The 14,388-nt window shown below is 44.7% G+C and overlaps 1 long non-coding RNA gene across 2 annotated transcripts; it reads right to left on the bottom strand.

The window, feature by feature from the left end:
- Positions 1-616: 616 nt before the first annotated feature.
- On the bottom strand, positions 617-9,973 carry LOC120232167. 2 transcript variants are annotated; one of them, XR_005528510.1, is made up of 5 exons: positions 9,895-9,973; positions 6,691-6,880; positions 5,843-6,100; positions 1,687-1,760; positions 617-678 (listed from the first exon to the last, which is right to left on the bottom strand). It is a non-coding gene; the product is annotated as an uncharacterized LOC120232167 (long non-coding RNA). The 2 variants fall into 2 exon arrangements; XR_005528511.1 differs by lacking the exon at positions 617-678 and adding an exon at positions 1,325-1,572.
- Positions 9,974-14,388: the final 4,415 nt, after the last annotated feature.

Genomic DNA, 14,388 nt, shown 5'->3' on the forward strand with positions numbered 1-14,388 from the left:
ACAGGCCGCTCGTGCCCCCCCCCCCCCCCCCGGCCCCGCCCCAGCAGCAGGGAGTAGCCCCACCCTGCCAGGTAGGCGGGGACACAATTCTCTGGCAGGAGAAAGCGCTGAGACAAGCAGATGCTACATCCCAGTGCTTCTTCTTGCTCAGTACTTACTCCTAACTTCATGGATGTCATACAATGGCATTTCCAGGTGAGCTTCCAGAAAAACTCATCTGTGCTCTGAGTAGTGATGCCTGCTTTCATCTCCCCAAACAAATGAGTTTGGAACACCTCTAATGTGTGCAAATCCCAAAGGGTGGTGTGTTGATCATCTCTTAAAAACGAATTTTGATTACAGTTTTCTACTCTGAAGCTTGGATCTTTTGAGCTTTCATTTACAATTCCAGCTTACAAACACTGACTTCTGTGAATCTATTCGAATTGACCATAACAGGGTTTAAATACTATTTCTATAAAGAGCTTTGTTTTTGCCAATCTTGAAGCATAATCCCCCTCTGCCTCTCTGCACCACTTGACACCCCTGGGTCGTCGTGAAATTACTGGTTTTTAAGAATGTTTTGTTTGGGTTGACAGCAGCAGCAGATTTCTATCAAATAGAACCTTACCTTTGATCTCCAATATAAAAATAGGCACCCTTCTCAGTCTCTGGGATTTGCACCCTGTCCATGAGGCTCTGCAAGGGAAATAGAAAAGGAGCTGAAACCCCAAGTTCTGGTGAAGCAGAAATAATGTTCTAAACGCTGCCACCCAGCGAGGGTGACAGCCGCAGACAGACATTTTCCTGCAAGGCCAATCAGCCTCTACTTTGAGAATTCATTTAAAAGTCCGGGCGCCTGGATGGCTGTTGGTTAGGCATCCCGCTTCGGCTCAGATCATGATCTTGCAGTTTGTGGGTTCGAGCCCTGTGTTGGGCTCTGTGCAGATAGCTCGGAGCCTGGAGCTGCTTCAGATTCTGGGTCTCCTTCTGTCTCTGTCCCTGCCCCACTCACGCACACATGCTCTCTCTCAAAAATAAATAAACGTTTAAAAAGTTTATAAATAAATAAAAGGAAAGAAGAAAGAAAGGGAGGGAGGGAGAGAGGAAGGAAGGAAGGAAGGAAGGAAGGAAGGAAGGAAGGAAGGAAGGAAGGAAGGAAGGGAGTCAGGATGCTAAACTCCCTTGGAAAATGAGGCAGATGAAAAGGCCACCTGACATTAATGATAGGAATAAAAAAAAACCAACCCACCAACATTGTTTTAATTAGTTGAATTTAATAATACATTTTCAGGAAGTTGACAAAAGCAAGCAATTGTGTTTCCTTTTTTAAAGCAGTCCCTTCTAAAAGCAGTGATGAGAAAGCAGGGAAAGCACGTTTGCTTCTGACACTTTCTTTCACTGTTGCAAATACCAGCTCTGCCAAGGAGTCTTCAGGGGAGAAACTTTTTCAGGGAACTAGGCCCAAGTGCCACATCCAGCTGCCCTTTGGGGAAACCACGAAGGTAGAATGTCGCAGGCAAGATCGCCGCCTCCCGGCCAAAATGATCACCACATGCAAGTGCCAGAGTGGCATTTGGTTGGCCTGGCCGCCTGCGGATGGAAATACTTAGCTCCCCAAGTTCCTTGGCTGGACTCTCTCGGACAATGGAGGGGCAATAATATGTGTGTGGTCACCTCAAGAAAGACTGAGAGCCCAGAACTTACCCATGTGAGGAAAGCGTGTTCCCATTTCTGCCGCCACTCTCCTGGAATCCTCTTAGCTTCTGAAACACCTTGCACTGTCCAAAATAAATAATGTTTTACAAACGTACCTTGTGGAATAGCAGCTCTAAAAAGATGCAACTTTATGGATTTATGAGTTACTAAACTTGAAAGAGCGATCTAAGATCAAGAGGGACGCCATCAGTGACCAGTTTCAGCTGGCACAACTCGCACCCGGTTCAGAGCCCAATGTTGTGAACTAGGGAGGTTCCTCGGGTCCTCTGCCTCCTACAGACCGCACAGTCTAGCACTTAGCTTACATCATGTTCTATTTTTTAATCACGCCCAGTAGATATCCTTTTACGAGCCTTCTTACCACTCTGAGTGGGTGCAGCATCTGTGCAGATCAGTAGGTCATTCCTTTCCCAAAATACATTTTTCAAGAGAATAGTCATCACTTACAGCCACATACTTTGAAGTCAAACAGATCTAGGTTTGCATCCAAGCTCCACTAATTAATAGCTGTGTGACCTTGGGCAAGTTGATCAACCTCTCTGGTCCTCAATCTCCTCATCTTTATTATGATTTTAAAAAAAAAATGTCTTTGTCGGGGTGCCTGAGTGGCTTAGTCGGTTAAGCATCCGACTTTCGCTTAGGTCATGATCTCGCGGTTTGTGGGTTCGAGCCCCGCGTCGGGCTCTGTGCTGACTGCCAGCTTAGAGCCTGGAGCCTGTTTCAGTCTGTGACTCCCTCTCTCTCAGACCCTCCCCTGCTCACGCTGTCTCTCTCTTCTAGAAATAAATAAAAACCTTAAAAATTTTTTTTGAAAAAAAAAATGTCTTTGTTTTATTTTGAGAGACAGAGACCAAGCAGGGTAGGGGCAGAGAGAGAGGGAGACACAGAACCCAAAGCAGACTCCAGGATCTGAGCTGTCAGCATAGAGCCTGACACGGGGCTCGAAACCACGGACTGTGAGATCATGACCTGAGCCAAAGACAGACACTTAACCAACTAAGCCACACAGGAGCCCCTGATTTTTTTTAAGATTTTATTTTTAGGACCGCCTGGGTGGCTCAGTCGGTTAAATGTCTGACTTAACTCAGGTCACGATCTCACAGTTTGTGAGTCTGAGCCCCGTGTCAGGCTCTATGCTGACAGCTTGGAGCCTACTTTGGATTCTGTGTCCCCCTTTCTCTCTTCCCCTCCCCCATTCATATTGTCTGTCTCTCTCCCTCAGAAATAAAATAAAAAATAAAAAACTTAAGGGGTGCCTGGGTGGCTTAGTCGGTTAAGCGTCCGACTTTCGCTTAGGTCGTGATCTCGCGGTTCGTGGGTTAGAGCCCCGAGTCGGGCTCTGTGCTGACTGCCAGCTCAGAGCCTGGAGACTATTTCAGAGTCTGTATCTCCCTCTCTCTCTGACCCTCCCCTGCTCATGCTGTCTCTCTCTCTCTCTCCCAGAAATAAATAAAAATATTAAAAAAAAAATTAAAAAAATGGGTGCCTGGGTGGCTCAGTTGGTTAAGCGCCCGACTTCAGCTCAGGTCATTATCTCATGGTTCATGGTTTCAAACCTGTGTCGGGCTCTGTGCTGACAAGCCTGCTTCAGATTCTGTGTCTCCCTCTCTCTCTCCCCCTCCTCCACTCGCACTCTGTCTCTCTCTCTGTCTCAAAAATAAATAAACATTAAAAAATATTTTTTTAGTAAAAAAAAAAGATTTTATTTTTAAGTAATCTCTACACGCAATGTGGGGCTCGAACCCACAATCCTGAGATCAAGAGTTGCACACTCTACCGATGGAGCCAGCCAGGCTGCCCCAACCTCATCTTTAAAACGTAGATAATAAATTCTTCCTCACATGGTGGCTGTGAGGATTAAATGAGATAATGTGTGCTGCTGCACTGAGCAGGGTTAGAGTAATACTAAACGTAAATACCAGAAGTATTTCTACATGTAGATTAAATGTATTAAAGTGGTTTTCCTCTGTGACTTGTGGAGGGGGACTTAGATGACACAGGAGCATGGTCAAATTTTTGTTGTTTATTGTTCAAGCTCCTTAGAGCCACCTTGACCCCTCGTATGGAGGCAAACTGGTTTCCAGGTCTCAGGGCAGGAAGGTGGCTGCCTTACCCCAGCTGGAGGTCACACCAAGTTATGTTTGTGGGTGCTTGTCCAGGCCCCGAGAGGTCCCTGAATTTGACACTGGTGTCAGGATCCATACCATTCGGGTTCATCTAAGTAACCAGAACCCACGGACTTCAGTTTTTTTGAAGCTGGAGAAGCGCCTTTTGAAAGTGGTCAGTTTTCGTTCTCTGGAGGTTGAGTGATCAGTTTTAGGGAGGCTTCCATTGCTTGGGGAAAACGTGTAGGATGGGCCTTTTAGTGACACAAATGTAAATGATTTTTGGTGACAACTGTGCGGTCACCTGGTAACCAAAATACCAATGCCTCACACACCAGGATGTCCTGGGAATGTGACTGGTGGAGGCGCCTCTAGACCTAACACATCCTTACGGAGTCAGAGGGCTTTGGGCCCTAAAGATCGATCCAAACTCCACCACCGGTAGATGTGCGGATTTGTTCTTGGGGGACAGGAGTGACCGAGAACCTCCCGCAGAGCTCAAGGGCAGGCCCAGGTGGGGAGGATGAGCAGCCTCTGGGCCTCACCCGGAGGGAGCCCCAGAAGCACCAACCCGGGCTGCTGGCCAGGGCAGGGAGGGACCTCCCTGCAGGGAAGGGACTGTTCCTGCACTTAATAAGGCGCATGTTGTCCAAGGCACCCCTGAGGCTGAAGGGTCGGCTGGCCTGTCCACACAGAGGAAGGAGATGCCAAGGCGGAGAGGGGGCCAGGAAGAGAGATTCCTTGAGTGACTAAATTAAACTGTCCAGAGCAAGGCCTGGAAATCTATTCAACCAGAACCACAGTTTGGGGACCACTGTCCCAAATTAGTGATTTGCAGCCTTGGCTGTGTGGTAGGGTCTTTGGGGAGTTTTTAAAAATGACAGACATCTAGGGACACCTGGGGGTCTCAGTCAATTGAGAGTCTGGCTCTTGATTTGGGCTCAGGCCATGGTTTTACAGTTCATGAGATTAAGCCCTGTGTCGGGCTGCATGCTGGTAGCACGGATCCCGCTTGGCATTCTCTCCCCCTTCTCTCTTAGGCCCTCTCTCTGCCCCTCCCCTGCTCCAGTGCGTGCCCACGCTTTCTCTTTCAAAATAATAAACTTAAAAAAAAACAACAACACCCAACTACATACATCCAGTATACACCCAAGGATTAAGAATAGATGTTAAACATTTGTGTATGAATGTTCATAGCACTATTCACAGTAGCCAAAAGGCAGAAACAGGCCACATGTCCAGCGATCAATGAATGGATAAACGAATTACACAATATCCGTTGGATGGGGCACAATTTTGCTTTAGAAAGGAATGGAGTGTTGAAACATGCCACAACACAGATGAACTTTGAGAGCATTATGCTAAGTGAAAAGAAGGCAGACACAAAACGTCCCATTTTGTAGGGTTCCTTTTATGTGAAGTATCCAGAATAGTTCAATCCGTACAGACAGAAAGCAGATTTATGGCTGCCAGGGGCTGGGGCAAGGGTGAAATAGGGAGTGACTGGTTAACGCGTGCAGGGTTTTACAGGGTCTTATATTTTGGGGGGGTGTTTTGGAACCATACAGGGGTGGTGGATGCCCAGCGTCGTGAAGGTACTAATGCCACTGAACTGTTCGCTTTAAAATGGTGAATTCGGGGCACCTGGGTGGCTCAGTCAGTTAGAGCATCCGACTTCCCCTCAGGTCCTGGTCTCATGGTTCGTGAATTCAAGCTCCGCGTCGGGCTTGTGCTAATAGCTCGGAGCCTGCAGCCTGCTCTGGATTCTGTGTCTCTCTCTGTCTCTGCCCCTCTCGGTTCATGCTCTCTCTCTCTCTCAAAAAGAAATAAACATAAAATAATAAAAAATAATAAGAGTGAATTCTACGTTATGTGAATTTCACCTCAATGAAAAATCATGACATTTATAAAATATACAAGTGCCCAGGCCCTGCTGCAGGCTAATCAGATCAGCGCCTCCAGATGTGGGGCCAGAGGTGGACACACTTAGAAGCTCCAAGGTGGTTCCTGGTGCATCCCAGGCTGAGAACCCCACTCACGGGCGATTTGCTGCCGTTTCTCGGCTCGTGCCTGGTCTCTCTCCTGTATGCAGCCAGGTGTCCCCTCCTTCGGAAAGCTGTCTTCAAGGGTGCTCCCTCCTGCTCTGCCTGGGAGGTGGCCTAGGTGGCAGCTCCTCTTCTGGAAAGGCCACAGCTTCTTTTTGCACTTGGTTGCCCGAGTTAGAGGTTTCTGAGGGAGGCACCAGGCCTTCTTTGCGGCTTGGTTTCCCCAGGCCAGGGTCAGGCACAGCAGGGAGCCTAAGACACACGGAGAGAATAAGGGGACAGACGAACACTGAGCAGAGTGGGTGCGTGAGCAGAAGCCCACCTGTGTCTTCTCTCCCCCAACAAGCTTGCCCAGAGCTTTCCCGACGCAGCAGCTGAAGGGGTCCTTTGGGAGCGAGACTCTGGTTCCTCCTACAGGTTTATTCCTGCCGAGTAGCGTCAGTGCCAGAGGCCGAAGGTGAAGTTCCCACCTGAACTGCTGAGAAGCGAGATGCGAGTCTCGAGTCTCGTGCTCTGCGCATTGGAACCACCTGGGGAGACGCGGCCCTCAGCATCGGATTCCATGGGTCTGGGGTGGGACCATGGCGGTGGGGGGGGAGGGATCCTCACAGCCCCCAGATGATTCTCATTTGTACCCAATACCACAAACCACTGTGTGGATGCTTGACTGCAGCATTCTTGAATCATTTTACTCCTAAAAATCCCCAACCATTCAGCAACTGAGCAACTGACTGTCACGTTCCCTTACTTAGAACTTGGAAACCGGGGCGTGTTGAGCACGACCATCATAGATGCCTTGAATATGCTCTCAAATTCGATGCCATTTCTTTGCATGTTATTACCTTCAGCATCAGACAGTCTGTGGGGGAGAGGATTTGCTCCTCATCCACCGGCTGTGCCAGGCAGTCCCAGGAAGAGGCGGGCAGCAGCCACTGAGGCAATGGCTCATTCCATCCACATGGCTTTACTGCCGCTGGAGTGAGAAGGCTCCCAGGACTCCAAGAAGCTGCAGGATTGTCTTCTCTTCCTCACCTGTAAATAGAGAGAGAGCAGGGGGAAGTCCGGCCTCGAACCGGACTCTCCAAGTCTCTCCCCTACCCTCAGCACAGTCTATGGAAACCCAACGGCAGCACACTCCGTAGTTAGAGTGAAAACAGTTTTTAACTCCGTGCATTCCTTTTGTTAGAATTATCGTATCTTGCTGTTGAAGAAACACAGAGCCTACACTCTGTTTCATTAAGTACACTTCAATATTTGTTGTTCAGGGTGCTATTTCGCTGGTGGTGTTTGTTGTTTCTCTTCATATAATGTGACAAAAAAATAACTCACTTTAATATGCATGACTAATTCTTAGGTATGATCCCGACCAATGACTTCACAGATACTGGTTTGGATTTTTAAAATTAATATTGTACTGGAGTACACTATATATATATATTACAATTTTTTTTTTTTGGAGACAGAGCATGAGCCAGGGAGGGGCAGAGAGAGAGGGAGACACAGAATCTGAAACAGGCTCCAGGCTCTGAGCTAGCTGTCAGCACAGAACCCGACACAGGGCTCGAACTCACAAACTGCGAGATCATGACCTGAGCTAAAGTCGGACGCTTAACTGACTGAGCCACCCAGGCGCCCCTGGGAGTACACAAAATATAAACTTGACCGTTCCGAAGTATGAATCTACAGCATTCATTAGATTCAGTGTTGTGCAACCACCTAGCTCCATCTTGTCAGAAGCACAGCATTCCAGAGCTTTCTTATCCCCCCTGCACCTGTCAAGCGTCACTCCCCATTCTCTCTATCCAGAACAGACAAATCAGAGACAGAAAGCATTTGTGGCTGCCAGGTGCTGGAGCAGGATTTACTGGGGACTAATGGAAAGTGACTTCCAAAGGGTATAGTTTTGTTTTTTTTTTTAAATGGTAATGAAAATATTCTAAAATTGATTGTGGCCGTGGGTGCATGAGTCTGTGAATTTTAAATTTTAGGTGGATGCATTGGAAGGTATGTGAATTATATCTCAATATATTTAAGAAAAAAACCAATGAAACACTGATGTCTAATTTGCTGAGCTCTGACTAAGCCTTGGACTTGTGGTATTTATTAGTTTGCCTCTTTTATTTTGGTAGATTGGAGCTTTTATTTTATTTTATTTTATTTTATTTTATTTAATAAAATGGGTAGCTCTCTCAGGGAGCTCCTAAAGCAAAAACCGCATTCCTCCTCCAAGCTTCTTGGGCAAAGTAGGCTGCCTGCTGTAGTTTAAATTTCTTTATTATTCAGTAAGGAGCGTGGTAAGACTATCCATTTTCCTCTGAGTACAGCTCTATCCATGGGTTTTGAAGGTGGTGTTTTCATCAGCATTATTTCCCAAAAATTCTATACATTTGTTTTTTGTCCAAGGGAAGTCTGATAGAAAATGTTGACATTCTCAAATGGTTGATGTTTTGCTTCTACTTTTATTTATTTCTAGGTTTATTGTGTTATGATCAGAGAATGTGATTTGTACTATTTCTAATTTGTTATGTATAATGGGTTTTCCCTTATGTTCATTTTTCTTTCTTTTTCTAGATAAAGAAGGAGCGTGTGTTTGTGTGTGAGAGAGAGAGAGAGAGAGAGCAGGGGCAAAGGGAGAAAGAAAGAGAGAAAGAATCCCAAGCAGGCTCCATGCTAAGCACGGAGCCTGACGTGGGGCTCAGTCGCACGGTCCTGGGATCATGACCTGAGCCGAAATCAAGAGTCAGACGTTCAACCAACTGATGCACCTAGGGTGCCCCCAGGTTCATGTTTATATAACTTTTTCCATTTGTACTTGAAGTCTACTCATTTCAAGGAATACAGTTGAGAATATTAGTTACTGGTTATATTGTTCTTTTAGTTTATCAATAAGCACAGATATTATTAATAATCGTGCTAATGAAGATAATTTTTATAGTATAAAATACTAGAATTATTTGAATAATATTATTGTTACTATAATTTTCTTACCTTTTTGCACTATCTAGTCCAAGCACTGAAATAAGCAGGTGAAAGTCCACCAGCACTGTTGTATTTCTGCTGGATTTGCTTGGTTATTCCTGCAATTTGTCGATACATAAGAAACAGGGGACTTCATGAGATGCCTCTTGTCAGCTTTCACTGAGGACCCAAAGTGCGGTGGGACAACACTCAGACGCCAGCAACCCTACCTCCTACGCGAGGGGCAGGATGCCCTGTGCAGGATGTGCCAAGAGGCTATAAAAATGGAAAGTGTAAGAATTACACTTCAACTAATCTTAGAATTAGGAAGAAATGAGGCAAAGCATAAAAAAAATTTATGTGATAGAATCTTATGCCACTGTTAAAATATTAACATATTCAAAATATTTCAATGAATAATGATATGGCAAAAAGATCATAACATATTATTAATTCTAATTTTGTAAAATAAATGCATATATAGAGAAAAGGAGGGGAGCCTGGGTGGCTCAGTGGTTACATGTCCAACTCTTGATTTTGGCTCAGGTTGTGATCTCACTGTTTGTGAGTTTGAGACCTATGTCAGGCTCTGAGCTGACAGTGTGGAGCCTGCTTGGGATTCTCTCCCTGCCTCTGCACCTCCTCTGCTCTCACTCTCTCTCTCAAAAACAAATAAACTTAAAAAAAAAACAGGAAAGAAGTACCCCAATTGAGATTTCAGGTACTTTTTCTTCTTGATATTTGTCTGGATTTTAGAAATTTCTTATAATAAATATTGGTTTATTTTTAAATCATTTTTATGATTAGGAAAAAAAACAGTTAAGAAATAGTTAAAAGGTTAACTACAGTGTGGAATCTGAAACCATAACAATGAATTATTTTACTCTGTTATATTAAAATCCATTGGTCCAACTAACTCTTTGGATGCATCTTTTACCCATGCATGATTTTGTAACCTCATGTTTGGGTCATTTAGAAGTAAGTAATCACCCACGTAATCACCTTCCTGTGCTACGTATCTTGACTCTCCAACTTAAGAACAATACGTGAGTGAAAAGCGATGGATTTGTGGATGATCTTCCTCTTACCCAAGGTCCCAGAGGAGGCTGGGGGCCGCTGAACTGGCTTCATTATCAGGCAGTTTGAATAGAAGACTCTTTTGTTTGTTCTCCCTGTAAATGGGCAGAATATCTTGAGAGAATGCGTCAAGTTCTCCACTTCCCGTACACTTATTTGGGGCTGGTGCTGGGACTCATGCAGTAGCTTCAGTTTTATGTTTAATCACAGCTCTGAAATTGAGTTGCCATAGTTACAAGAGGACCAGTATGGTGTCTGATGTCACCATTGCCATTTGCCTCATGAGCTGGTTAAAACTGACCTTTAAAATTTCAGCTTAATTACCTCCACTGCCAAAACAGGCCCCCGGGGAATACGCCTTAATGAATCCATATTTTGACAACCACTTCCTTATTTCCTCATCATTAAAACTTATTTTCTGGTCTGCCACTGAACCCACACTAGGCCTCTCTGAATTCCACAGTTTCCACATCCCTGTAAGACAAAATCCTTATTTGCACCCTGCCTTCTCCCTGGAGAGGAGGGCCTGGATCCAGGAAGAAGGCAGCCCCGTTCCTTCTTTCCCCACTTCTACCCTTCCCTTCACTGGGGTCACATGTCAGAAGCAAAGGAGGGGGAGGGATGATTCAAGGCATACACTCCACCCCACCTCTTCCTGTCTCTCACCCAATACAGCAATATCTTGTTCTATAGATGCTCTGGAAAACACGTCTATAGTGAAGCTAGCTGTGGTTTGAGTTTTTTAAGGTGTTCTTACAGATTGTGGAAAGGATCAGCCATGCTCTCATGCGGCATGCCCATATGCACAGTTGCAGAGGCCACAACCCATAGCTTCAGCTGGTCCACACACAGATGAACACACATTTTGTTCTTTGAACAAATGTCCTAGAAACTTGGGATCCGGCAATGAACAAACAAGACAAGGAAAACAGCCTCCTGGAGCTACTTTGAACGGAGGAGGCCGAAATGAAACTGATAATCTCAGAAGCAACTCCACAGTCCCTTTGATGTTAAGTGCCATGAGGGAAGGATACAGGGTACCATGAAAGCCTATTTCTCCTCTGTGGGGTGGGGAAGGGAAGGGAAGTTTCAGGCAAAGTCTCCCTGTGGCATTTAAACTAAGACCTGAACACTGTCAATCCAGATTTTCTGTGTAAAAGATGATTCAGGACAGTACTCAGGTTAGAGAAAATGATCACTGCTCATGTCAGAGAAGGGGAGGTGATGGATAAGACTTCTCTGAACACCCTTTATCACCAATAGTGAACATGATAATTGACATAGTCAAAGGGAGCAAGTGCAAAGGTCCTGAAGTCAGTCTCCTAGTGGGACATTCCAATAAAAGATCTAAACACAAATTATTGTTGTAAACAAGTGGTTCTCAAACTTTTTGATCTCGGAACTCTTTACTCTATGAAAATTACTGGGGCTCCAAAGAGCTTTTGGTCATATAGAGTATATCTACCAAAATTAAACTACCTATTAGAAATTAAAATAAACTCCAAAAACTATTATTTAAATTTTAATTCTTTAAAAAAATAATAGACTGGAGTGCCTGGGTGTCTCAGTCAGTTAAGCATCTGATTTTGGCTCAGGTCATGATCTCACAGTTCATGAGTTTGAGCCCAGCATCGGGCTCTGCATTGACAGTGCAGAGCCTGCTTGGGATTCTCTCTTGCTCCCTCTCTCTGCCTTCCCCCACTTGTGTGCATGCTCTCTGTCTCTCAAAATAAATAAACTTAAAAATAATAAACCAATTATGGAAAAGTAGGATATCTTAATGGTATTTTTAGATAATTGTAAGGATCCTTCTCTGATACTATACCGAAACTCAACCACTGATAGTTTATCTGTAAAGGTTATATTGTTGGGGCGCCTGGGTGGCTCAGTGGGTTAAGTGTCTGACATTTGATCTCAGCTCAGATCTTGATCTCAGGGTCATAAGTTCAAGCTCCACATCATGCCCAGTGTGGAGCCTACTTAAAAAAAAAAAAAAAGTCACGCCCAGTGTGGAAACTGAAACCATGTCAATGAATTCTTTTACTCTGTTATATTAAAATCCATTGGTCCAACCTACTCTTTGAATGGATCTTTTACCCATGCATGATTTTGGAACATCATGTTTGGGTCATTTAGAAAATTTTGGTTCATTGAGTTGTACAGATTTTCCAAATGTCTTCATTATGTAAAATTTAAAAGTGATGTATGTTAATATCACTGCCAAATCTCATGTAAGTATTGGAAGGCTATCTATCTCACTGCAGCCAATACAGGTTTTCCAAATGTTGATTTCACCTAAAAGCTCAAATTTTATCATTGCCCATAGATATTTCTGTTGTTTTCCTTGACAGCCTCCCTTCACTCATTTTCAAGAAGATATCTGCCAAAAACGCAAGTCTGAATAATCATAGTTTGCAAATCATTCTTTCAAGTAGAAGTGATGTTATGTGCTGAATTAACAGGCTAGAGGGGTGGGCAATTCTATCACTAAGTGCTTTTCCTCTACATAACCACTGTCTTTGGGTTTGCAGAAGAAATGTTTTATGCTTACTTCCTAGTTCGTCATGCAGAATTTTAAAAAAGCCATGTGCTCACAGGTCAAGATCTAATAAAATTAATAACGTAAATGGCTTCATCAAAGACATTACTATGTGAAAATGGTTCCCTCCAGAACAGCTCACAAGCCCCATCGCGCCTACTTCATGTTTTCTTCCTGGCACTCACCATGGACATTGTATGTTTCTGAACTTATTTTTCCTTTTACTTCCTAAAGGTGATTCATGTGTCTAGGGCTGTGTCCAGCACATAGCAGCTGTTGAATGAACATTTGTTGAATGAAGAAGTAAATGCTCAGAGATGCGTGTGCTCAATTCTCCCGAACTAAATACCCCAAAGACATCTTTCCTTCTCTTCCTCTCTCCCTTCCTGCCTTGTGTTTCTTGGGCCAGGACTTCTGCTCAGCCCCTTGGGAATGTAAAGGTGGACAAGACTTAGTGTCTCCCTTCAGGAATCTCACATTTCCATGCAGAGCACCCACACATCCACAAATGATTCTCAAGTGGCTCAGCAGATGGGGGCCAGGACTTGGAGTGGCAGAGCCCTGGGTTCAGACCCTCAGTCTTAACCCTTCTGAGCCCATTTCCTCATCTGTAAAATGGCAATAATAATAGTACCTGCTGCTCAGGTTGGTGGCAAGAATCAAATGAGCTAATAATATAATGACATGTCTCACATATTATTAATAGATGTTTTAAGTAGTTAAAATGGAATTTCAGTCTTAAGGGCTATATATTAAAAATATATACAGAAATCATCAGAGTTGGGGACAGGGGGTGGCGTCAGGGTGGGGGGGGTCTCCCTGAGGCACTGCTGACGTGGGGACATTTGGTGAGGTGGGTACTCTGAGCTGAGAGCGATGGGATGAGACTAGAGGTTGGCAGAAGCCTAATGGCAGAGGAGTCTGTGGCCTTGCTGGGGGCTTCTCGCCTACGGGCAGGAAGGGGAGACCTAACCAAAGCCGCGGAGTAAGAAGATTGGTAGTGTGGTGCTGGATGGATGGCCGAGGCAGGCGGGCCACTGAGGCGGAAGGATCCATAGGAGATAGTGAAAGGGTTGGGGACAGACTAGGAGACTGGGGGGTGAGCCTGCATCAGGGAGGACCTTGAGTGCTATGCGGCGGACTCGGGCCATAATTACGACCCTCTTCTTGCTTTTGTTCCATCTCATGCAACTGTGTCAGGTGAGGTATTTGTTTCCTGTCCCTCTGTCCGTCAATAAGGTGATGTGGATGAATCCAGAACGTCAATTTCTGCGAAGAGGCAGAATATCTTAACAGCCAGGCTGATGCTCTCTTAAATTGTTTTGTTTTATAGTGAGGGACATTTGGAGTCCTTCCTTAATTAGTTAATTGGCTGGTTTAGATACATCACATTTTGTTCCAAAAAAAGATCTTCTTGTTCTAACTCTTATTCAGTAAGCACTTACTGGCTGATAAATGTTAAACGTGTGATGTAATTTTTAAAGTACAATAGTGTTTGTTAATTATTTATAATAGAATGTTTTAAAAATTAACTCTGCTCCTTTGAGCTCCACGGAAGGGCTGGAAGTCCAGACTGCAGCCGGCACTGGATAAATGTCCCTTACTATACAATGGTAACCGTGATTATTCAAGAGAAAGTACACAATTACATGAAGCTCAAAGTCAAAGCTTCCTACTCTCCACCACCCCCACCATTCCTAATCTACTCCTCAGGGGGGCGGATGTGGCCTGTTAGACATTCTAACCCAAACCAGGGCACCTGCATGGCTCAGTGGGTTAAGCAAGTGATTTCAGCTCAGGTCATGATCTCATGGTTTGTGAGTTTGAGCCCTACAACAGGCTCGCTACTGTCAGAACAGAGACCCCTCTGGATCCTTTGTCCCCACCCCCTGTCTGCCCCTCCCCTCCACTTGTGCTCTCTCTCTGTGTCTCTCAAAATAATAAACTTTAAAAAAGAAAAATTAAA

This window comes from Hyaena hyaena, unplaced genomic scaffold (genome assembly GCF_003009895.1).
Source record: "Hyaena hyaena isolate Hyena2069 unplaced genomic scaffold, ASM300989v1 scaffold_68, whole genome shotgun sequence".
Classification (NCBI taxonomy): domain Eukaryota; kingdom Metazoa; phylum Chordata; class Mammalia; order Carnivora; family Hyaenidae; genus Hyaena; species Hyaena hyaena.